Source organism: Camellia sinensis, chromosome 5 (genome assembly GCF_055761805.1).
Source record: "Camellia sinensis isolate YWXY chromosome 5, ASM5576180v1, whole genome shotgun sequence".
Classification (NCBI taxonomy): domain Eukaryota; kingdom Viridiplantae; phylum Streptophyta; class Magnoliopsida; order Ericales; family Theaceae; genus Camellia; species Camellia sinensis.
In genome coordinates this window covers 157,440,951-157,466,021 of record NC_138965.1, presented here as the reverse complement: position 1 = coordinate 157,466,021, position 25,071 = coordinate 157,440,951, and the positions used below count along the sequence as shown (strand labels likewise).

General features: G+C 33.5%; 1 long non-coding RNA gene across 1 annotated transcript; it reads right to left on the bottom strand.

Moving 5' to 3' along the window:
• Nucleotides 1–4,772: 4,772 nt before the first annotated feature.
• Nucleotides 4,773–5,511, bottom strand: LOC114266273 (uncharacterized). Its single transcript, XR_014328928.1, has 2 exons — nucleotides 5,418–5,511; nucleotides 4,773–4,996 (listed from the first exon to the last, which is right to left on the bottom strand). It is a non-coding gene; the product is annotated as an uncharacterized LOC114266273 (long non-coding RNA).
• Between the last annotated feature and the right edge of the window lie 19,560 nt (nucleotides 5,512–25,071).

Below are 25,071 nucleotides of genomic sequence, written 5' to 3'. Positions count from 1 at the left end.
TGTACGATAATTGAAATTGAAAGTCCTAATCTATTTTTTTTTCTAAAATTTAAAATTGTTAAAATGCATATGTTGCAATATCATTAATTTCTTCATATTATAAATTTTATTTTAAATCTTATATGATTTGTTCAATGACTAATATTCAATTTTTGTACTCAAATTGTAATATATTCCTTCCAAAAGTTAATATAGCAAGTCTACAAAATCATATTTTAAAACTCAAAATTATTAATATTTTTGTTTATTTTTATTTTTGTTTTAAATAAGCATGTTAAAGTATAATTATATATCCAAATAAAATTATACTTATTAATAATTATGGCATTAATTTTAATTGTAATCACATCTTTTTAAAGTTCTATTTAATTTTTTAACTTTTTTTTGATATTTTAAAGTACATGTTACGATGGTTCTCTCTTACTGATTAAGTTTTTTAAAATTTCTTTAATTATTTCCCTTTCAAAAACTAATATGACAATTTTTTAAAAATCATATATTTTTATTCTAAAATAGTGAAGTATTACAACCATGTCATTTTTTTTTATAATAAAGCATAATTTTAATTATTAATTGTCAATACAACAATTTTAATCTATCTATACTATATATTATAGTAAAGAAACATTTGAAACAAAACTCTTAAATTTATATATAAAATTTTATTTACGAGAGACAAAATACAAAAAAATTAAATATAATTATCATATTTTTGAAAAATAATATATTATTTTATTTCGTGCATAGCATAGGTGACATGGTAGTTATCTATAATGACAAATTCCATTATTTGATATGTATGGCCTAAATTATTTTTTCTATTGATTATATCTTAAAGGAATTTTTTTTTTAGAGTCCCTGGTATTAAGATTTTATAGCATAAGGATGTCCAATATTTTCATAATGTCTAAGGTCCCACAACATTGATCCAGATAAAATTCAATCCAGAGAATTTCTTTAGGCTTTTTGTAACAACCCCAACCCATGATTAACGTTAGTCCATGTTTAATTATGCTTAACAAGTAATTAAAGTGAAATTTTGCATCATATGTTGCCTTATGTGTGTTTATATCTGTTTAATGTAGAAAGATCTGTTCATGTTTTTGTTTCGATTGGCGAATTGAAGGCCTTATCAGCATCCGATTCAGAAATTGACTTGATTTATGCGTTAATTGAAATTTTTAGAATTTTATAGTAGGTTTAATTGAAATTCGATTCGGAACGATTAAATTAGAATAATTAATGCTCAATTAAGCCTAACTAATGAAATTTTGATCTAAGCCTATATAAGGCACCTTTCATACCCCACTCATTCTTTTCCTTCATTTTATATACATCTTTGAGCTCACAAACACACACAAACGTGAGAGAGAGAGAGAGAGAGAGAGAGAGAGAGAGAGAGAGAGAGAGAGAGAGAGAGAGAGTGGAAGATTTGGTTCTAAGCTTGAGAATCTTGTGAGACTTGAGCTCAATTAAAAGGAATTGCTAGAAAAGGGAAGGTTTTGAAGAGAACTTGGAAAACTAAGCTGTTACACTTGAGAATTCAAGGCTTGAGGTAGATATTCACTCATTTAGTTGTATATTTGTAGTCTTTAATGCATGAATTCAAGAGAGTTAGTTAATTAAGCCAAGAATTAAGCTTAGGAAAAAGAATTAAGAAAATAGCCATACTTGCATGGAAATTCTTTTGCATTTAAAGCTTGATTTTGAGGAAGTCTTACATGCATGCATTGATCATGGCTTAATTTTGGAAGTTCATCATATTTTACATGTTTTTACCGCATTTGATTATGGTTTGGAAGATTAAAACTCATACTATTACATGTAAGTCTTATTTTCAACATTTCAAGTTTGGGTTTTGTATCATTGACAAGTTTTTAGGCATAGATTTTACAAAATGATTTAGAATTCTCACATTTTTCAAGTTTACATATGATTTCTCAATTTTTTGGCCCAAAATAAAGAGTTTGTAGTGTTTGAATTGAGTTTGGAAGCTTGGAGATAAATCTGGAAATTCCAGAATTCGACCTCCACACTCAGGTGACAAATCCTGCGTTTGAGCGACCACCTTTATTTTTACACTTCTACTCGAGCGATCAAAAGTTTGCTCGAGCGTAAAATGCATGCTCCCAGAAGTTTGCGTATTTTGCAGACCGCTCGAGCGATGACATGTCTCTCACGCTCGAGCGAGCGTCGAACGAAAAAAATCAAGCAACCAGCATTTTTGCAAAAGTTTACAGACCGCTCGAGCGACAGATCTTGCGCTCGAGCAACCACTCTCGTTTTGCATGTCCGCTTGAGCGTAGGAAGTTACACTCGAGCAAGGACCTTGTTTTCAACAAATTTTGTTAAGTATTTTCAAGTGCATTTTTGCGTCCTCATTCCATTATAGACATTCCTAGGCCAAGATTAAGACGTCATAATGAGAATAAAGAAGTAGAAACACACCAAGACAAGAAATAACTAAGTTGATAACTCTGGGTGTGTAATTCAGCACGTATCCGTTCTGTATCTGTGTAGGTCACGCGCCACGAGATATCTAAATTACCTACTCTGTCCTTTTACTTGGAGCCATTTGTTATCTGTGAATAATAACTTAGTAAAGCTATGTTCAAGTTAAATTATTTTCTGCAAATGAAATAAGATCTGTTCTCTAAAATGCTATGTTTTGTACTATGAATGATTGTCCACTTTTGACAAATATTTGTGACATTAATGCTGTTATTTAAGTATGTTATCTGTACTTGAACTGGAGGTTCCTTATGAAACTGACAAGTTATCTGAACCTGGTTGGAGGTTTCTTTATGGAACTAACAAGTTATCCGTTCCCATTCCGGAGGTTCCTTATGGAACTGACAAGTTATTCGTACCTGGCCGGAGGTACTTCTATGGAACTGACAAGTATGATTTTTAATACTTTGTATGTAATCTGTTAGCACTAACGGATGGAGCTATGTATGATTAAGCATGTATTTTGATTTCTGTCAATGACTTAAACATGAATATGAATATAAATATATTCTATGTACAAACTTAGTTATGGGACATCATTCATTTAACCCTTTACTCTGTTATTATTCACTAGGCTCCCGCTCGCTATTTATATTATGTATGTAAGTGATCAGGCACGTGACCATGCTTAGAGTTGAGGACCTGACGCCTTAGTTTTTTTTTCAGCCAGCCTTTGTACCTCTCAAGGAGGTTCCGGGTTAAGTCAAGTTTAACGACTGTTTTTGTGAATGTATTAGGCTTAGTTTCTTTGATTTTCGATCAAGATTTATGTTAGTATGTACATGGAGTGACGAGTAAACACTGTAACTCTTGACGTCACTCGTAAGTTTATAAAAGTTTAAGATTATCTGTCACATGTATCTCTTCACAGCTCAACGGACTAAGTATATTTTATATATTTACTTTCGCAGCACCTAACTATATATTGTTCTGTTAAGAGGCCTTTGGTTATCCAAGGATTACTGGCCGGTTACGACGCTAAACCTATAGGGGCAAGTTTGGGTCGTGACACTTCTCAAAGAAATTCTTTGTAAAGAAATTCTGAGAATTTTATAATGTCTAAGGTCCGTCAACATTGATCAAGAGAAAATTCGATTAAACGAATTTCTCTCCAAAGAAATTCTTCCCAAAGTTCTCTATTGAGAAATTCTTTCCTAGAGAAATTATGAGAATTTCATAATACCTAAGGTCCCTCAATATCGATTCAAAGAAAATTCGATCCTAGAGTTCTCTTTAGAGAAATTCTTCCTCAGAGAAATTCTAGGAATTTCATAATGTCTAAGGTCTCTCAATATCGATCCAGAAAAAATTCGATCCAGAAAATTTCTTTCGACTTTCTATATAGTTTCTCTCTCTAAAAAAATTCTTCCCATAGTTCTCTTCTCTAGACTTCTCATTAAATTTCTTCTTAGAGAAAGAACCTCAAACTAGTTATTATTTTATTTTTTTTAAAATAAAAAAAATAAGTTATAAAAAATGAACCAAACATCACAAGATGGTAATGCTGTAAGTTCACAACATAGACAGCAAATCCGAATCCTTTTTGTCTAGAAAGCAAGGAAGGAGATTTGTACTGCCATTGAAACAAGGAAGGAGATTTGTACTGCATAATTTATTTGTCTAGAAAGCCATTGAAACAAGGAAGGAGATTTGTACTGCATAATTTATTTGTCTAGAAAGCAAATTAGTCCTTTTTGTAGCGCCCAATACAAGAAAATTGCTTTTTTGCGACGGTAAAATGCCATCACAAATACTCAAAACGCCGTCTCAAAAGGTTTTTTGCGACGGTAACTAGCCTTTTGCGACGGCAAGTGAGGGGTCGCAACAAAGGGGGTTGCAAAAGGGTTTTAGCGACGGTATAACGGCGTCGCAAAAAAAAGGCGACGGCAAAAATGCCTTTTTGCGACGGAAAAATGATGTCGCCATTAACGCGTGAAAATCTAAGTTTTTTTGAGGCAGCACTGTGTTGCCGTCGCTAAAAGGGTTATTTGCGACGGCACAAATACCGTCGCTAAAAGTACTATTGGCGACGGTAAATAACACCATCGCTAAAAATCTTCCTTTTCAACCAAATGCCCTATCTTGCTGTCGCAAAAAACCATGGTTCTATTTTTCTTTTTGAGACGATGTGTGTGCTGCCGTCTCAAAAAAAAAAGAACTGTAATAAAATTATTAAAAATATGAAAATGACCTGTATTAAATGAAAAATAACTAAAAAAAAAAAATCAATAGTTACATAATAATATAAAAAGTCCAGTATATAAATAAAAATTCATCCATAATTAAAATATTCTTCCATTCATAACAATACATCAGCAAAATTATCTCAATACATAATGTTGCATAATACATACATAATGTTGTTCACAAATTTAAATAATGTAAATTAAAAACAAAAGTTTTCGTCATGATTCTTCCGTGGGTTAATATTTTAATCTATACACGCCTGCATTCCACAAGAAGCAAACTGCTACTCCGGAAATATCTGAAAATAACAAAATAAAAATAATTAATGACAATATAATTGTGTTAATATTTTAATTATAGAAAAACATAAAAAAATTAACTATTATATATATAAAAAATTGGCAGAATAAGGATTCATACTTTTGTTACAGCCAAAGGTTCTAGGAATATTTATTTATTTATTTTTGACTCACGACTCTGATGGCATTAAAACTGATTGTTTTGAGGAAAGAACATTATGTCCTTACATGTCACAATTTATAGCAATTTCTTTTAACAAAGTGAGATATGGGTTGGCAAGAATTAGATCATGAATAGATTGCTTCCCATCTCTGTCTATCTTCTTCAGGTTTGGGTTTTCTTATCTGGTGGATTATTAGGCTAAATCTCTTACATTGATAAATAGATGTTACTTTAATTAACTCAGGTTGAAGGAGCACCTTGTCAATGATGCTCTCTGTAACATCATCTGAAAGGTTCATACCAGATTCTGCAAGAGTTGCCACTACCATTTGCTTCACCTACATTTCGGAAGTCAATTAAAAATCTAAAACATTGAAAACATATGACAGATATTAAAGACAAATAACATGAACTATACTATGTCACATCTTTCTTATTGAAGGCTAAATCTACGAAAAGGGAACAAAGAGGAAAACAATTAAACCAAATTGGCTTAGCTCAAACAAGAATTGCTCCAGTGCAAAATCACTCACATGAGAGTGACGTATGCTTATTCTATGTCACTCAAATTATTAGCCAACATAAAAAGTCGACACCCACTAGGTCCATAATGGTCTGATGCCTTCTCTGAATTATTTTCCTCTTGTACACCTTTTCTATTTCATTCAATCTTTGTTGCAAAGTAAACTTTTAACAAAACAACTAGTAAAAATACAACGATTATTTTATCCATTAAACCTACAGTTCCTACATTGTTTTTAAGGTTCCAACCCAAATAAAGAAATACAGCTTAGAAAAACGTTTGAGAATATATTCCCACCCAACAATGGTAGTTCATATTTTGGCTTTATAGTTTCTTACCTTAGTTGATATTTTTCTGTGTACGTATTGTCTCTATGTGAATTGTGCTCCATGGAAAAAAAACACATTGTGTCTTAAAGTTACTGAAACTTAAACAGCAAAGCAAACTTTTTTCAGCAATGCCTCTCAAGTCAAGTCACGGTTTATGGATTTTTCATGGGATAAGATATTGGTATCTATTAGCAATTCATATAATTCACTAGACCAAATAAGAAAACAATAGTGTAGATTTCAGTGATCATAGAGTATTAATTAAGACCAATGAAAAACAGAAAAGTGAAAATAATGGATGTAACACCCTGTATTTTGAGGTATTAATATTTAGTGAGTGGTATTTGTGATTTATTATTTTAATTTAGTGGTGAGATTTTTAGATAAAAAATTAATTTTAAATTATTTATTTGTATTTATCTCATCTCCTTTGTATCTATCATATTGTTATTTAATAAATCAATTTACAATTCCCCCATCATGTGAGAAGAATGTGGAAAAAAAAAAATACAAATAAATTAAAATGCCTAGGAATGCCTAGGATGAGATGAGGATGCCTAAGATGAGATGAGGATGCAAGGATGCACTTTTAAAAGCATTTTCAGACTTTTCAGAAAACAGGGGTCACGCTCGAGCGTAGGTTAAACCGCTCGAGCGGACATGCAGACAAAGGTTTCCGCTTGAGCGTAGACTTACCCGTTCGAGCGTTCTGCAAAACAGTCAAAAGTGCTGGATAGGCGAAAATCACGCTCGATTGGGCGCTCGACACCCGCTCGAGCATGAGACACAATGCTCCGCTCGAGTGTCAATTATTCCGCTCAAGCGGACTTCAAAACAGAACAAAATGCTGGGAGCACGATTTCCACGCTCGAGCGCCAGTCACCCCGCTCGAGCGTGAGTCCAAATTCTGGAAATTCCAAATTTGAACCTCAAGCTCAAAACCAAGTTTTAAACCATAAATTTCGATCGTCTTGGGCCAATTTTCCAGAAAACACATCAAAACTCATACTTTAACATGATTCTAAAGCTCAATTGTAAAATCAAAGCCCAAGGGTGTTTCAACTAAATCCAATTCAAACCAATTTCATGAATATGGAGAACATGCAAACGTGCATGGATTAAAACCACTTCAAAGCTTCAATTTCATGCTCTAATGAGCCAATTCTTTCAAAGACAAGATGAAAACATGGTCCATTGTAAAAATATGAGCATGCATTAGACAATTCTCCATGGAATCAACTCAAATTCAACAATTCAAACATGCATGCATGGAATGAGTTCCAATTCAACATTAATGAACCAATTCATGCCTTAATTCACTAAAAGCTCAAGAATTATGCAAGAATAAGTTCAAATACATAATAAATAAGGTCAATGATCTACCTTAGGTCTTGGATTATGGGTCAATGTTGCTATCAACCTTCAATTCTACCAAGATTCAAGCCAATTCACAATGAAACAAGTTGAAATCAACTCTTCTAGCTTCTCTCTCTCTCTAAGGTCGGTTGTGTGCAAGAAATGGAAGAAGAAATGTTTTGTTTGAGTGTATGAGAAGATCAAAAAGGTTCAAGTAGGGGGCCACTTAAGTGGCAAAATGATAAATAAGGCCAACTATGCAATTTAACTCATTTTAATCTACTTTAATCATACCTAACCAGTTTTCAGATAATTATACCATAAAATCACGTAAATCGCGATGGTCATAAAACACTAATCGGTTTCCAGTTCGACCGCCGATAAGGCCTTCAATTTGCAATTTAAACATAGAACACAAACAGATAATCAAACAATCAAACAGATAGACATACAATTGAACAGATATACACAGTCAATTCAGTTTCAATTTCAGTCAGTCAGTTCAGTAGTTTATTCAGTTCACTTATCAGTCATAATCGGTTCAGTTTAACGGTAATCAGTGGTTAATCAGTAAACAGTGACGAGGGTTGTTACAGTCTCCCCTCCTTAAAAGAGTTTAGTCCTCGAAACTCGAGTTACCTTCATTTTGGAAGAAAACAGGGTTCAGTGGAAACAGTTCAGGTTATCTTTTAGCCATGTCATCTTCCCTTTCCCAAGTGGCATACACGCCACCATGGTTTTGCCAGTCGACTTTCACTAGCGGGATCTCTTTATTTCTCAACTTCTTGATCCGTTTGTTTATAATCTGTATGGGTCGTTCCTCGTAAGTGTAGTCATCACTCAGCACTACACGAGTAGGCTCTATCACATGAAAAGGATCCCGGAGGTAGTCCCTCAACATAGATATGTGGAAGACGTTGTGCAGATGCTCCATTTCAGGAGGAAGCGCAACTTGATATGCCACCGGATTGATTTTCTCGATAATCTCGTACGGTCCGACATATCTCGGCGCTAACTTGCCTTTGACTCCAAAACGAGTCTGGCCTTTCATCGGCGTCACTTTCACAAAAACGTGATCACCCACTTCATACTCTCTGTCTCGTCTTCTAACATCAGCATAACTCTTTTATCTGCTCCGCGCAGTTTTCAATCTCTGTTGTACTAGTTTCACTTTCTCAGTTGTTTCATAAACAATCTCAGGCCCAAGCAAAGGCCCATCTCCAACTTCTGCCCAGCAAATCGGAGATCTGCATTTTCTGCCATACAGTGCCTCGAAAGGCACCATGCCAATACTCGAATGATAGCTATTATTGTAGGCGAATTCAGCTAAGGGCAAATGGCTTTCTCAGTTTCCCTGAAAATCAAGGACACACATTCTCAATAAATCCTCCAGAGTCTGGATGGTCCTTTCTGACTGGCCATCGGTCTGAGGATGATAAGCACTACTCAGTCTCAATTCAGTACCCAATGCAGTCTGTAAGCTTTGCCAAAATCTTGATGTAAACTTTGAATCCCTGTCAGAAATAATGGACACAGGCACTCCATGCAGTCTAACAATTTCATCAATGTAGAGTATAGCCAATTTGTCCGCATTATAAATTGTCTTAACAGGTAAGAAGTGAGCAGATTTAGTCAGTCTATCAACAATAACCCAAATTGAGTCCATACCTTTACTAGAGTGAGGTAATCCAACGATAAAATCCATGGTAATATGTTCCCATTTCCACTCTGGTATTGGTAAGGGCTGCAATAAGCCTGCGGGTCGTTGATGTTCGGCTTTGACTTGTTGGCAATGAAGACATTTTGATACAAAATCGACAATTTATTTCTTCATTCCCGGCCACCAGAAATTCAGTTTCAGATCTTGATACATTTTCGTATTCCCTGGATGGATAGAAAATTTTGAATTTTGGCCCTCTTGCAGAACTCTTCTTTTCAATTCAGAATCATTTGGTACACACAGTCTTTCTTGAAATTTCAATACATTACTTTCAAATTTGAAACCCGGTCTTGGTTTAGTTTCCCTTTCTTCGATGATCTTTTTCAAGAAGTCATCCAATTGCTGTTTCTCGTTAATCTCTTCAATCAGTGCCGGTTGAGCAGAAATAGCAGCTAAGGTTCCACCTTGTTCTCGTAAAACGATTTTAATTTCAGATTTTTCAAGGTCACAAAGCAATTCCTTCTGCCCGGTAAGCAAACAAGCTAAATTTCCAATCGATTTCCAGCTCAGTGCATCGGTAATGATGTTGGCTTTTCCGGGATGGTACAAAATCTGTAGGTCATAGTCTTTAATCAGTTCTAGCCATCTCCGCTGTCTCATGTTCTGTTCTTTCTGTGTGAAGAAATATTTCAGGCTCTTATGGTCGGTATATACTTCACATGTCGCCCCATAAAGGTAGTGACGCCAGATTTTTAGTGCAAATACTACTGCAGCAAGTTCCAGATCATGGGTCGGGTAGTTCTTTTCATGCGGTCTCAGTTGTCGGGAAGAATAAGCAATAACTCTCCCATTCTGCATTAAAACGCATCCCAAACCCTTATGAGAAGCATCACTAAATATGGTAAAACCATCCGTACCTGAAGGTAGGGTAAGAACCGGTGTAGTTACAAGTCGAGTTTTCAACTCTTGGAAAGCAGATTCCTTTTGGTCAGTCCAGTCAAACGATATCCCCTTCTGAGTCAACTGAGTTAATGGTAAGGCAATTTTGAAGAAGTCTTTGACGAATCTTCTGTAATACCCGGCTAGTCCCAAAAAGCTTCGAACTTCTGTCACATTTGTCGGTCTAGGCCAGTTTACTACAGCTTCAATTTTCTATGGATCAACAGAAATTCCATCTTTGCTAACAACATGCCCCAAAAACATAACATGATCAAGCCAAAATTCGCATTTGGACAGTTTAGCATAAAGTTTCTGTTCTGTTAGGGTCTGCAGGGCAAGTCTTAGATGATGTTCATGTTCTTTTATACTTTTGGAGTAAATTAGTATGTCATCAATGAATACTACAATAAAGTCATCAAGGTATGGTTTAAAGATTCTGTTCATGAGGTCCATAAATGCAGCAGGTGCATTGGTAACTCCGAAAGGCATAACTAAAAATTCGTAATGTCCATACCTCGTTCGAAAAGCAGTTTTGTCAATGTCCTCTGGTTTAACTTTCAACTGATGGTATCCGGATCTGAGGTCGATCTTAGAGAACACTTGAGCACCCTGTAATTGATCAAATAAGTCATCAATGCGCGGTAATGGGTATTTATTTTTCATAGTTACCTTGTTCAGTTCACGGTAGTCAATACACAGTCTCAGTGAGCCGTCTTTCTTTTTCACAAATAAAACAGGAGCGCCCCAGGGTGAAGTACTGGGCCTGATGAACTTTTTGTCCAACAGTTCTTGCAGTTGCACTTTCAGTTCTTTCAGTTCAGTTGGAGCCATTCGGTAAGGAGTTTTAGATACTGGTTGCGTTCCCGGAATCACATCAATGGTGAATTCAATCTCTCTGTCAGTCAAATCCCCTGGCAGATTATCTGGGAAAACATCTGGGAATTCTCTGACTATAGGAATACTGTTCACGTTAGCATTATCATCAATAGATACAGTCAATACAGAACACAGATATCCCTTACACCCCTTTCTAATCAATTTAACAGCTTTCACAGATGAAATCAAATATGGAGGAAGTACTACTCCAACCCCATTAAACACAAATTCAGGCAGACCAGGTGGACGGAAAACTACTTGTTTCGTTACACAGTCTATGGTAGCATGGTATTTTGTTAACCAGTCCATTCACAATATTACATCAAAATGGTCAATGTTCAGAGACAGTAAGTCAATAAACAAATGTGCATCACCAACAATAATTTCACAAGTAGGGTACATATATGCACAGGTCATAGATTCCCCAATGGGTGATGATACAGCTAACAGATAATTCATGGGTTCTAATGGTCTATTCAGTTTTCGCAAAAAAGCATGCGACACATATGAATGCGTAGACCCCGAATCAATCAGTGCATAAGCATTTTGGGTGCAAATAGAGAGGATACCTGACACAACGGTCTCCGTATTTTGTACATCTCCCGGTACTAGGGCGAACACTCGGCCCTGCCTCATAGGCTCTTTCCCGGTAGCTTTAGGGTTCGGTTTTGGGGCAACAGTTGAGGCTGCCGCGCTTGGTGTAGCTTTACTACTGGCTTGTGGAGCAGAGGGGCAGTCTTTAACCATGTGGCCCACCTTGCCACACCTGTAACAAGCTCCAGATATTTTGTAACAGACCCCTTTGTGCTTCTTACCACACTCAGAACAGGGTGGTATGAAACCACTTCCCTGGCTGGGGCTGGTTGTTGACCCCGTATTCTGTTTCTTGTTCATTGGGTTATGTTTGCCTTTCTTGAATTTAAAATCCTGCCTTTTCCCACGCCATTCAGACGCTGGTGTTTCAGTTTTCAGTGCCTCGATGTTCGATTCAGCCATCAAGGCTCGGTCAAGAACATTTACATAGTTTTGTAGTTTCAGAACATTAATTCTGTCGAGAATTACAACTTTAAGGCCGCCTTCAAACTTCCTGGCCTTCTTGTACTCGGTGTCCACCATGTGTGGTGCATATCTAGCAAGTTCGGTAAATTTTGTTTCATATTCAGCAACAGACATTGTGCCCTGTCTCAGCTGTTCAAACTCAGTTACTTTTCTATCCTGACACACTGAGGGAAATACTTTTCGAAGAAGGCTCCTTTGAATTGAGCCCAAGTCATAACTGTATTTTCATTACGGATAAGCATCCACCACCTTCTAGCTTCTTCTTGCAGAGTAAAGGTGGCCAATAACACTTTGTGTGCTTCAGAGCACGGAAAAACCTCAAATAATTTTTCAGTCTCAAGAACCCATGCTTCAGCCTTTAACGGTTCAAGGCCTCCCTGAAAGGATGGCGGTTTCATTTTGCTGAACTTGTGGGTGAGAGCAATTATGTCCCCATCATTAATGTTAGTATCCTGTTCCGGCACAGCCGGAGGAGGAGGTGGGGGCTGTTGATTCTGTTGCTGGTCTAATCTTTCAGTTATCAGTTCTATCATCCGTTCCAGTCTGGCCATTCTGGCCTCAGAGGATGAGGATTCAGTTGCAGTGTTTGCATTATCCATTTCACTATAAGCAGTTGTAACAATTATCAATATAGGCAGTCATTGTTTACACAGGTTCATACTTTAGCATATATTCAGTCAGTCATATCACACACTTATCATGCTCATGTAATGCCCTAATCACTTTTCTAGGACATCCTATAGCTCATTTGGACACGTGTGTGCGGTAAAACTCGTGTTAAGTATCGCTCTGATACCACTCTGTCACGACCCAAACCCACCTCTCTGGGATTAGCATCGTAACCGGCCAGTAATCCGAGATTACCGAAGGCCTGCTTAACAGTAATACAGTAATACAGAGTACAGGGGCTGGCGGAAGCCAATATAGTAAATAAACAATGTCCAATGAGCTGTGACAGTCTGTATGCCAAAAAGACTTTTCATTCAAGTATATACAGTCAGACAAAACAGTATGTACATATTTACAATCATTCAGTTCAGGGACCTAATCCCTATCAAACAGTACAGTAACAGTCTATACAGTCGAACAGGATAGATACAGAGACAGACGAGGAATTTAAAAACATCCTTAAGCCGTAGCTTGACAGGCTCGGAACCTCGCAGTGAGGCACAACGGTTGGCTTGACAAAACTGGAGTTTACCCTGACGCTTCTAGCTACGGTCTAGTGCCTGCACACCTACATATATATATGAGCAGTGAGCTAAAGCCCAGTGAATAACATAATGCGTAAAGGGGTTAAGAATGAATGTCCTTACAGTAATGAAAATAGTTCATTAAATCAGTATTTTAGTCGTTCAGTCAATACAGTCATATGTGGTACATCCATTAGCATAACAGTACAGTAAACAGTAGGCCTTAAAAAGACCGAGTAGTAAATGATGACCATCAGTCAGTAACAGTAGTGGTTCCAACGAGGGAACCGACAGAGATCTCTGTAACAGTATCAGTAAACAGTAGGTGCTAAGGATGCCACAATACAGTTCAGAATATAGGACATACATTCATTCAGTTAACAGTAATCAGTTCAGAAAGCAGTACAGTTCAGTTGTTCAGAAGATAATCATTTTGAACATATCTTTACACAGTTGTTACTCACAGAGTTCTGGGCTACAGTAAGCTAGAGCGCGTCCCCAGTCGCCAACCCTACACAGTGACAGATTGAACACACACTAAGCTACACAGTTGGGAAGGATAATAACTTAATCCCTAATTGCCTCGGTGTGTTCTACATCTATATCCTCAATAAGATGCCTTAAACTAGGCCTAAGAATGCCTAGGATGAGATGAGGATGCAAGGATGCACTTTTAAAAGCATTTTTAGACTTTTCAGAAAATAGGGGTCACGCTCGAGCGTAGGTTAAACCGCTCGAGCGGACATGCAAACAAAGGTTTTCGCTCTAGCGTAGACTTACCCGCTCGAGCGTTCTGCAAAACAGTCAAAAGTGCTGGATAGGCGAAAATTACGCTCGATTGGGCGCTCGACACCCGCTCGAGCATGAGACACAATGCTCCGCTCGAGCGTCAATTATTCCGCTCGAGCGGACTTCAAAACAGAACAAAATGCTGGGAGCACGATTTCTACGCTCGAGCGCCAGTCACCCCGCTCGAGCGTGAGTCCAAATTCTGGAAATTCCAAATTTGAACCTCAAGCTCAAAACCAAGTTTTAAACCATAAATTTCGATCCTCTTGGGCCAATTTTCCAGAAAACACATCAAAACTCATACTTTAACATGATTCTAAGCTCAATTATAAAATCAAAGCCCAAAAGTGTTTCAACTAAATCCAATTCAAACCAATTTCATGAATATGGAGAACATGCAAACGTGCATGGATTAAAACCACTTCAAAGCTTCAATTTCATGCTCTAATGAGCCAATTCTTTCAAAGACAAGATGAAAACATGGTCTATTGTAAAAATATGAGCATGCATGAGACAATTCTCCATGGAATCAACTCAAATTCAACAATTCAAACATGCATGCATGGAATGAGTTCCAATTCAACATTAATGAACCAATTCATGCCTTAATTCACTAAAGGCTCAAGAATTATGCAAGAATAAGCTCAAATACATAATAAAGAAGGTCAATGATCTACCTTAGGTCTTGGATTATCGGTCAATGTTGCTATCAACCTTCAATTCTACCAAGATTCAAGCCAATTCACAATGAAACAAGTTGAAATCAACTCTTCTAGCTTCTCTCTCTCTCTAAGGTCGGTTGTGTGCAAGAAATGGAAGAAGAAATGTTTTGTTTGAGTGTATGAGAAGATCAAAAAGGTTCAAGTAGGGGGCCACTTAAGTGGCAAAATGGTAAATAAGGCCAACTATGCAATTTAACTCATTTTAATCTACTTTAATCATACCTAACCAATTTTTAGATAATTATACCATAAAATCACGTAAATCATGATGGTCATAAAACACTAATCAGTTTCCAGTTCGGCCGCCGATAAGGCCTTCAATTTGCAATTTAAACATAGAACACAAACAGATAATCAAACAATCAAACAGATAGACATACAATTGAACAGATATACTCAGTCAATTCAGTTTCAATTTCAGTCAGTCAGTTCAGTAGTTTATTCAGTTCACTTATCAGTCATAATTGGTTCAGTTTAACGGTAATCAGTGGTTAATCAGTAAACAGTAACGAGGGTTGTTACACCCCCCCAATCCATTTGAAATGCCATAACAAAAGAAAAGCATGTCCTTCAAAAATGTACATTTGCTATGTCTTTCCCATCTAATTTTGCACAGTGCTTCCCACTTACCGCAGAGTCTAGAAGATGTAGTAGGTAGGTATCCTTCCCCTCACTTTTTTGAGGAATGGTTGATTCTTGTGACTTCAACACCCACAACAAGGCCGGAAGCATATAGCACTTGTCATATCATGAAGTCATGACCTCTAATAATCCAAAGACACAAATTGTCACCCCTTGAGAAAAATTACTCTGTTCTTAAAAAGAAGACAATAACTTGCTACACACAATGCAAGGATTGTTTTCCATTATCAAAAATTTCTATTTTAAGTCCATTACAAGGATTGATCCGCATCACTGATTCAAAATACTATTCAGAAACTTTGAGTCAAAACCACATTGCTTAGTAGTGGTCTAACTAGAATAAAATTCTGACAATCACCTATTTTATCAAGGTAATCAAGTTGATTATTATGGATTCAAATGAAATCAATAAAAATATTTAAACTGGGCAAATTGAGGCATTATTGTGTGGGAACAAGATTGTCAAAACTATTCAGTGACATGTGCTTGATGTATATTGGATTACAGTAGATGTTCTCAATAGCACCCATTATCTTGGCTTTCGTACATTGGTTCTTATATAATAATGCCATAGTAAACTAAAAAGAGAGAAGAAAAAAGTGCAATTATACTGAAAAGATCCCATGCACAGTAATCATAATGTGTCACACCTTTAAGGTCTATGACGGCTATCTCTATACCAATTGATTTTTTTTTTGATCCAGCAGGGGAAAAACCTGTATCCACAAGTTACAAATAACTAGGAAATGCTAATAGATTACATCAAAAAAAAAAACCAACACAACATATACTTTTCAACTGCAAAGGTTTTATAACAAAACCTAGAATAGCAAATCGAACCATCACAATTGTCTCCCCAAAGAATGCAAAACGCCAGTTCCAATGACCTGCAACCTATAAACCAAAAACAAAACAAATTAAAGGGGGAAAAAAAAGACGATTAGCAATCCTTCCACCTAAATATTATCAAAACAAAACAAGATGTGAACTATAAAATAGCAGTCAAACACACAACCTGCAGTATCATATGGCCACAGATCCAATGATCTCCGAAGTCTAGATCTGCTAATTTGAAAAAAAAATACATAAACCCTCACTTCGTCTGATAATACGAAAACACAGCTTTTCTACGAAACTCTGCCGAGTACTCAAAAAAACAAAAATTCAAAGAATTTGATTTCGTTTCATCATATACATTTTCTCACTAACCAAACAAGCAAAAGAAAGGCTCACCCCGACGAACTCATCAACGTCTTCGAGCCCTTCCGAGGTCAATAAAATCGATGAAGCTTCCTTCTTCATTTGCGGAGACAAAGAGAGACTCGATCGGAACAGAAGCGATTTGCGAATCGAAGAAAAACGATGGTGAACGGAATGAGGAGAGTGAAGAAGAAGAAGAAGAAGAATCGTGTTCTTTAGTTGCATACACGGACCATATTAGTTTACATGTTTCTTCACTTTCTCTCCCTCTATATCACTATACATACATATTATATATGTATATAGTATGATCTTTGTGGCTTCTGATCCTAGGCCTCTGGTTGGTTCGTGATTCACCCTAGGTCATCTGACTCTGCTTCGCTGCTCCCTCGCTGCTAGCCGTCGTCGATCACCGTTGTCGTCCGTTACCGTCGTTGAATTTTGGCTCAAGGGCTTTGGAGATTTTGCTTCAAAATGGATTTGGGGATTTTTTTTTTTTTTTTTTTGATCAGATGCTTTTGGGGATTTTGGTTTTAGAGATTTTAGGGATTTTGGGTTGGTTCAGAAAGGTTTGGGGGTTTTGGGGAAACACAAGACCGTGAATAGGCTAAAATGAGCGGGATTGAAAATTTTCATTACTTTTTGCGACGGCGTAAATAAACCGTCACAAATGATGAATCCTATCATATAAAACAACGCCGTTTTAATAAGGCTTTTGCGACAGTAAATGTTCCCGTCTCAAAAAAAAAAATTTGCGACGGTACATCAGGCGTCGCAAATTTTTTTTTTTTTTTTTTTGATATATGCATTGGCGACGGGGTCACCACCGTCGCAAAAGACTATTTTTTGAGATGGTTTGAAAATGCCGTCGCAAAAGACTATTTTTTGCGACGGTACCTATACCGTCGCAAAAAGTTCCGTGTTATTTGGGCTATTTTCTTGTAGTTCCCCCCCAAATTATAGGTCTAAATTCTCAAAATCGAAAGTGCACCAACCTCTGCAAGTCCTTGAAAACTCAAATTCCCTAATATAAGCAAACATAATTTCATAAAGATTTAGGCTCGTTTGGGAACAGGTTAATTTAGTAATTTTTAATTATTTGGCTAAATATGAGTTAAAAAAAATTAGTATGTTCAGGATAATTTTTTGATTTTTTACGAAAAAATGTGCAAAAAGTAAAGAGAAAATAGAATATTTGACTTTTTTGTATGAATTGTTGGTTTTTTAGTTTTTTTAATGACTTTTTGACTAAAAAAATCACTTGCCAAACAAGGACTTAATGTCAACCAATTGATATAGAACCCGATACTAAAATAAAAAACATAAATATACATGTATATGTGTGTATATATATATATATATAAATGTATATCTATATATGAATGAGAAAAGAAGAAGTAGATAAGAACTAAGAAGTTGAAGCAGCCCACAACTTAGCAGCAACCCACACTCCAAAATAAAATATTCAATCAATTCAACCCACAACTTAGCAACAACCCACGTCCCAAAATAAAATGTTCAACCAATTTCAACAAAACATCATCGACTTCTTAATTACATTTACCCACAAGAATTAGCAAGTTGAAGCTGCCTACGAATAAAAAAATTTCAATCAATCACAACAAAACAGAACTCATTTCTTTTTTAAATGTACAAATATTTTTTTAAAAAAATGAAAATAAAGTGGATAAGGATAACAAGTTGAAGAGGCTGATTTTTACCCTATAGTGAGAACAGACAGGCCAATGAAAGCTATAAACAGAAGAATAGAAATAATAGTGAATCTAGTATCATCACCGCCGGAAACTATGAAATGATGGTGAATCCACGAATATGTATATATGTGTGTAGAGAGCGAAGGGTTTTGGACGTTAGCATGGAAAAGTGTGAAGTTGAACTAAGATTGAATGGGTGAAATATACAGGGGTGGGTGAGGGACTTTGACCCTATTTAGTAGGATTTATTTTTAATTTATTTCAGTTTTTAGGTCTCGTTTGACAAAAAGTTATTTTAATTAATTAGTCAAAAAGTTATTAAATTAGTCAAAAAGTCAACAACTCATACCAAAAAGTCAAAGATTCTCTTTTTTCTCTACTTTTTGCACATCTTTTCGTAATTAGTTAAAAAGTCATCCCAAACATATAAGTTTTTTTTACCTACCTTTTTAGCCAAATAACCAAAAAGTTACTAAATTAGCCTGTTCCCAAACGAGGCCTTAGTTTAATTTAAGTTATTTTGATATATTTAGTTCAACTTAATAATACAGCTTATAATTTTTTGTAAGTTAAAAATCAATTTATTCTTTGAGTGGGAGAGGAAAAACTTAATTTATAAGTCAAAAATCAGCTTATGTTCACAGCTATAAGTTATAATCACTTTCCCACAACTCTACCAAACAGGACCTTTAAACATCACAGAATAATATTGTGGATCTTTCTCATTACTAAAAATGGAGAGAAGCTTTAGATTAATTTTCTCTATCTTAAACTTATAATTTTAAAAATGATTTATCAAACAAAGTTTTAATATTAATTTATATTTTTTAAAACAAAAAATAAAATTAATATGGTTTATGAATGACTGTGAGATAACGATATTTAGCCAATTAAACCCAAATTGGGTGGGCTTTTCTTCTTTTTTTTTTTTTTTTCTAGATAAGGATCCAAATTGGGTAGTTAATTTTAAAAAATACTATACATTTATTTATTATTATTTACAAATTGGCATAGTTTATGATAACAAAATCTTGATTTTTAAGATAGGACATGCCAGATTCATGGTATCAATTTGGAAACTAAGTTTGATAAAAATATATATATTGTTTATATAAACATTATTCTAAATTTAATTATTTTTAAATCCAAGTTAGGCAAGAGCATTGCTATTAACTCCAAAAAAATTATACTTATTTTTCAAACATAATGATGTAACAACCAATTTGAATACGTGAGCTAACTATCCCTCTCTTATTTTTTTAATTATTAATTAATTATCTCACTTATACATCATTAAATATAAAAAAATGAATTCATATATCATTTTTTTTTAATTATATGTACCAATTTGATACATAATAATTAGTTGACACATGGCAATCGATACCTGTACACTATATATATAAATGGAATAAAAGCCATTCCCGCTCTGTCAATGCATATATATATATATATATATACACTAGTGGTGGTCGCACGTTGTACGTGTGCAATTCAAATAAATAAAAATAAAATAAAATATTTATCATATATTGTATATTAATTAAGTGGTAAGAATTTTATTTATTTGACATAACGTCTAAGGTTCAATTCCCTCCTCTCATCTATCCAATTTTTTTTTATTTCAAATAAAAAGTAGACACATGATAGTATAAAAAACAAAGGTTTCAAGACACTATAAAAGATGTTCACTTTATAATAGTATTGATGTAGATATACATTTCAACCAAAACTAGAGACTGACAGAATACCAAACCATTTGGCCAGATCTAGTTTTCTTTTTTTTGAAACATTGCAATGGCAAAACTGTTTTATCAAAACAAAATACCTGGACCCTGTTTGGGAAGTAGGTGGGTTTTGTTTAGACAGCAGCTGTTTGCCCAGTTGGGTTTGGGTTATTTTTTTGTTAAAATTTATAAAAAGATAAAATAGGTTAAAATAGTTAATACAACAAAATGTCACATTAAATTTATAATTATTTCACTTTTTCTTTTACAAATATTAAATCCAACTACAAAAAAATTAAACCATCTTTCTAAATACAAAAATTATAGCCTACTAAAATAGTTAAAAACTAAAACAAAAATGTTTCAGACCCCCATTGGGGTGACCCCCAGGACCCCATTGGGGTCTGATTGGCATTGGGGTCTGATTGGCCGGGAATTTTTTTTTTTTTTTTATTCTTCCAATAACCAGCCTCCACGTGTGACATGGGGTGGGGGTGGGGGTGGGGGAAAGTGGAGGTCTCAATCACGTTTGAAACTAAAATAACCTATTAAAATAACAACTTCCCACCACTAAAATTCATGACAAGACAAAATACGTTAAAATAATCAATAAGATAAAATATCACATCAAATCTATAACTATTTTATTTTTTCTATTACAAATATCACATCTAACTAAAAAAAAGTCAATCATCTTCCTAAATATAAAAATTTTAATGAAAAAATTAATTTCAAATCACTTGATATATGAAAAAATATTTTCAAATTAATGATCAACTTTACAAATATTAAAAAATAAAAAATAAACTTTGTCATAAATTTGTAAATAGTTTTTGGAGTTCCGTCTTAGATGTAAATTCCCCTATAAAAAAAAAAAACCTATGCAAACAAACATTTTTTACAATATTTTCCTACAAACTACAGTAACAAAACCTTAAAATGGAATAATGCTAAAAAATGGAAATTTTTTAAATGGAAATTTTTTAAAATTAAATGGTAAAAAAATAACCCAAGTTAGGTAGTGAATTTTAGAATAATACTATATTCCCTTAATTTATCACCTCTAAGGCTCTAAATCATCTCTAGTGATATGACATTGAGGTTAGACATTATATGATAGAATGCTTGACAAATTAAAATTTGACATTTGTCAAACACATCATTAATAATAATTTTTAAGAGCTTGTTTGGGAAGAACATTTGAGCTAAAATAGTGAGATAAGACAAAATATGCTGTTTTAGCCAAATAAGATAAAATATCACATCCAATTCATAATCATTTCATTTTTTCTCTCACAAAAGTCAAAAAGTCTATCCCAAACGAGACTTTCTAGCCCTAAGCTAAAATAGTTAAAAAGTCAAAAAGCCAACTTACATCCCAAACGTACTCTAAGAGTGATTCTTATAATATATTTTTTTACTCCATTATTAATTGAAAGTACTACCATGACAATACAATGTGTTATTTCGAAACTACATATTAATTATTCATTGGATTTGGATTGTTTTTAGTTTAAATCTAGATTAAAAGAAATTGTTTGGGTCTGTAAGATCCATCACGAGTCCTGTTTTAATGATTCAAATTGCTTATTTTGTTAGACCCTTTGTATATCTACAAAAAAAATTACGTCGATTTGATAATCATAACTTATTTAATTTATCGAATTTATCACCAAAGAAATAATGCTATATTTTTTAAAATATGTGTGCCCTCTATTTTTTTTATTATTTATAAATAAATGCAATAAACTGAATTGATTTCAATTATTGAATTGACTTAATTTTTTTAATGAATAATATAGACAAGCTACCCTACAAAATAGACAATTCAAATCATCAAAATAAAATTCATAATAAAACCCACGTGTTTGAACAACACCCTTCAATACAAATTTTGGATGGAAAGGATGTTCACCCTCGTCTATTATACAATAGTTGTTGTTTTTTTTTGTTTTGTTTGTTTGTTTTTTGAAAATAAAAATAAAAATAAATCCGTAGATAGTGAATCATTATACAATAGTTTAACATAGGGGAATCAATCTATATACATCAAGTGGAATGAATGCAATTCCCACTCTGTCATGCACATATATATATTTCAACCAAAATCTGGGACTGACAGTGTACCAAATTAATTGGGCAGATCTAGTTTTATTTTTTATTATTATTATGATTTTAAATAGAAACGTTGAACTGGCAAAAACTGTTTTTTCACAACAAAAACGGGTGAGAGATCTGGGAATGGGTTGTTGTGTTGTGGGCTTCAACTCAAGAGGGGATGGGGCAAATTGGGTCCCACACTGACCAGAAATGACAGCACGGTTCCAACCTTCATTCACACAACCAACCACAGTCTGCTGTCTTCTCCTCTTCAAGGGGATCATGACGATTGACAACAAAGCACAATCAACGCAACAATTTTTTTTTTTTTTTTAAATATAATTATTTTGTTCCATTCATATCAATTGAAAAATATCTAATCATTAAAATCTAATTTGATGGATATAGAAGTTATTTTTAAATTTAAACGGTTTGAGCAAAAAGATCATTTTAAAATGTAAACAATTTACTAAAGCATACTGTCAATACTTATTTTGGTTCACCAATTTGAAATGAAGGATGAAAAAGAATATGAATATATTTGACTGTAGGACATAAGTTGTCTAATACAATGTGAGTAACAAGATGGTTATCTGGTTGTCTACATTATAAAATTACCCTTTTCCCCCTTCAATTAGTCCCCCTTATATTAAACTATAACGGTTATTGATTTAGACAGATTGACTTGTTTTGGAAAGTTAAATTTTAGCTACTCTTTTTGGTTTGCAGGAAAAGTTAAAAGTTGATTTTTTTGAATTTTTTTTTATTTGGGAAGTTGGTTTTTAGTCAATAGTGAAATTACAATACTACCCCTTATGGGTCAAATTGTGTTACATAGGTGAAGTTATAAATATTTTAAACTAAATAGGGGTAGTTTGGTCATTTTATTATGATTTGACATCATAAGCAAATATTAATCAAAAAAGTAAAAAGTAACTTTTTACCAACTTCCCAAATCATTTGTCTAAAAAAGTCAAAAGTTTGGTTAAAAATCAAAAAGTCACTTTTTACCATCTTCCCAAATAGGCATTGTCTACATTGAACTAGTTTATGGATGAAATAGGAAAATGATGATAATTTAACGTTGTGTTTGGTAGAGGAATGTAGAAAGAAAAATGAAAAAGATAAATAAAATATGAATAAAATATGCTTATATTTCACTTACTTTCACATATTTTTTCTCTTTTATTTTCCAAATCCCCCAATAAAATATAGCGTAAGAGATAAAAGTGAAAACAATCTAATCTTAAAAAATTAACAATATTTGGGGCACAAAAATCAAATATGAATTCGAACACAAAAAGTATATGAATAAATAAGATTTATTTATAAAATACACTTCTCAAAAATCTTATTCATTCATTTATTTTCTATGTCTAATTATTTTGTTAATTTTTGTCTGTCCTAAAAAAGCATCAAAAAATATGTGTGGATATGTATATAGTGATATCTATCTATCTATCTATATATTATATAAGAAAAAACGGATTTCTGGTGAGAAAACTTGTAAGAGTTCCAAAGCCTTATTCTACAATTGCTAATTTTTGTGATTTAAAAAATGTTTAAAAATAATTTTATTGGCTAACAAAGTAATTATACATTAAAGATAAAAATACAAAAAAAACACCTAAAATTTTGAATTACAAGTTCCTAAAATCTCTCCTTTAATATTTCTCTCTTTCCTAAATCTCATCTCATAACAAAGTAATTATACATTTAAAAAAAAAATACAAATCTCATCTCATAACAAAGTAATTATATATATATATATATATATTTTAAAAAGCCGTTATAGATTAAAAGGAACTTAAAACCACAGTTATTAATTTTTGAAATTTTAAAAATATTTAAAAATAGAACTATTGCCTGACAAAGTAATTACAGATTAAAAAAAGAAAAAAAACATAACAACTAAAAATTGCTAATTTTTGTAATTTTTAAAATATTTTAAACTAATGCTATTTGCTAACAAAGTAACAATAGATTTATTTTTATTTTTTTTTAATAATTGAATTACAAGTTTTAAAATCTCCTCTTAATATTTATCTCTTTCCTAAATCTCATAATTTATTTATCTATGCTATGCATTTATCTCTTTCCTAAATCTCATGATCTCATAATCTAGGGGGAGTTTTAAAATCTCCCCCTAATATTTATCTCTTTCCTAACAGAGTGTTTTGGAAAGATGGTAAAAAGTTAACTTTTGATTTTTTACCAAGCTCTTTGACTTTTTTGAAAAGTGATTTGGGAAGTTGGTAAAAAGTTACTTTTGGCTTTTTTTTGTTAATATTTATTTATGATGTCATATCATAATAGAATGACCAAATTACCCCTACCCAATTTAGTAAATTTACATTTTTACCTATGTATAACCCTAAACAACATAAAGAGTATAATTGTAATTTCATAAATAGCTTTTTTGAACTTCCCAAATCACTTCATGCTGAAAAAAAAGCCAATTTAGCTTTTCACCCCAAGCTGCAAAACCGCAGCGTTCTGCTGGTGTTCCCAAAAGGCCACATTATACCAAAGTGACTTTTCATTTTAGAAACTCTAAGGGCTTGTTTGGTTTGTATTTGTAGAGTAGTTTTTTAGATAAAAAAAATACGAAAACTTGTTTGGTTTGCCTTTTTTCAGAAATGATTTTGAAAAATTATTTTGGGAAGAGAGTTTTAAAAAAAAGTGATTGATTTGATGTGTATAAAAGAGAGTGTGTGATTTTGGAAAGAAGCAAACCAAACAAAATTTTAATATTTTTTTTTAAATTTGTTTGGTTTGATTACTCTTGAAAATTTATTTGTAGAGAATTTTTCCTAAAAACAAACCAAACAAGTTTCAAACCCTTAATTCTAATTTTTAAAATTTTTGACTTTTAAAAAAAAAAAAATAAATAAATAAAAAATTTAAACATGTATTAACTATTTCAATGACATAAATATAAACTTTCAAAATTATTTAATGCAAATATATTGCTAATCAATACCCCCAAAAAATAGAAAGAAAGAAAAAAACATACAGTTCTCAACCTCCCTCTCCCTCTCAAAATAAATCAAGCTTTTATTTAAAAAAAATATAAATCTC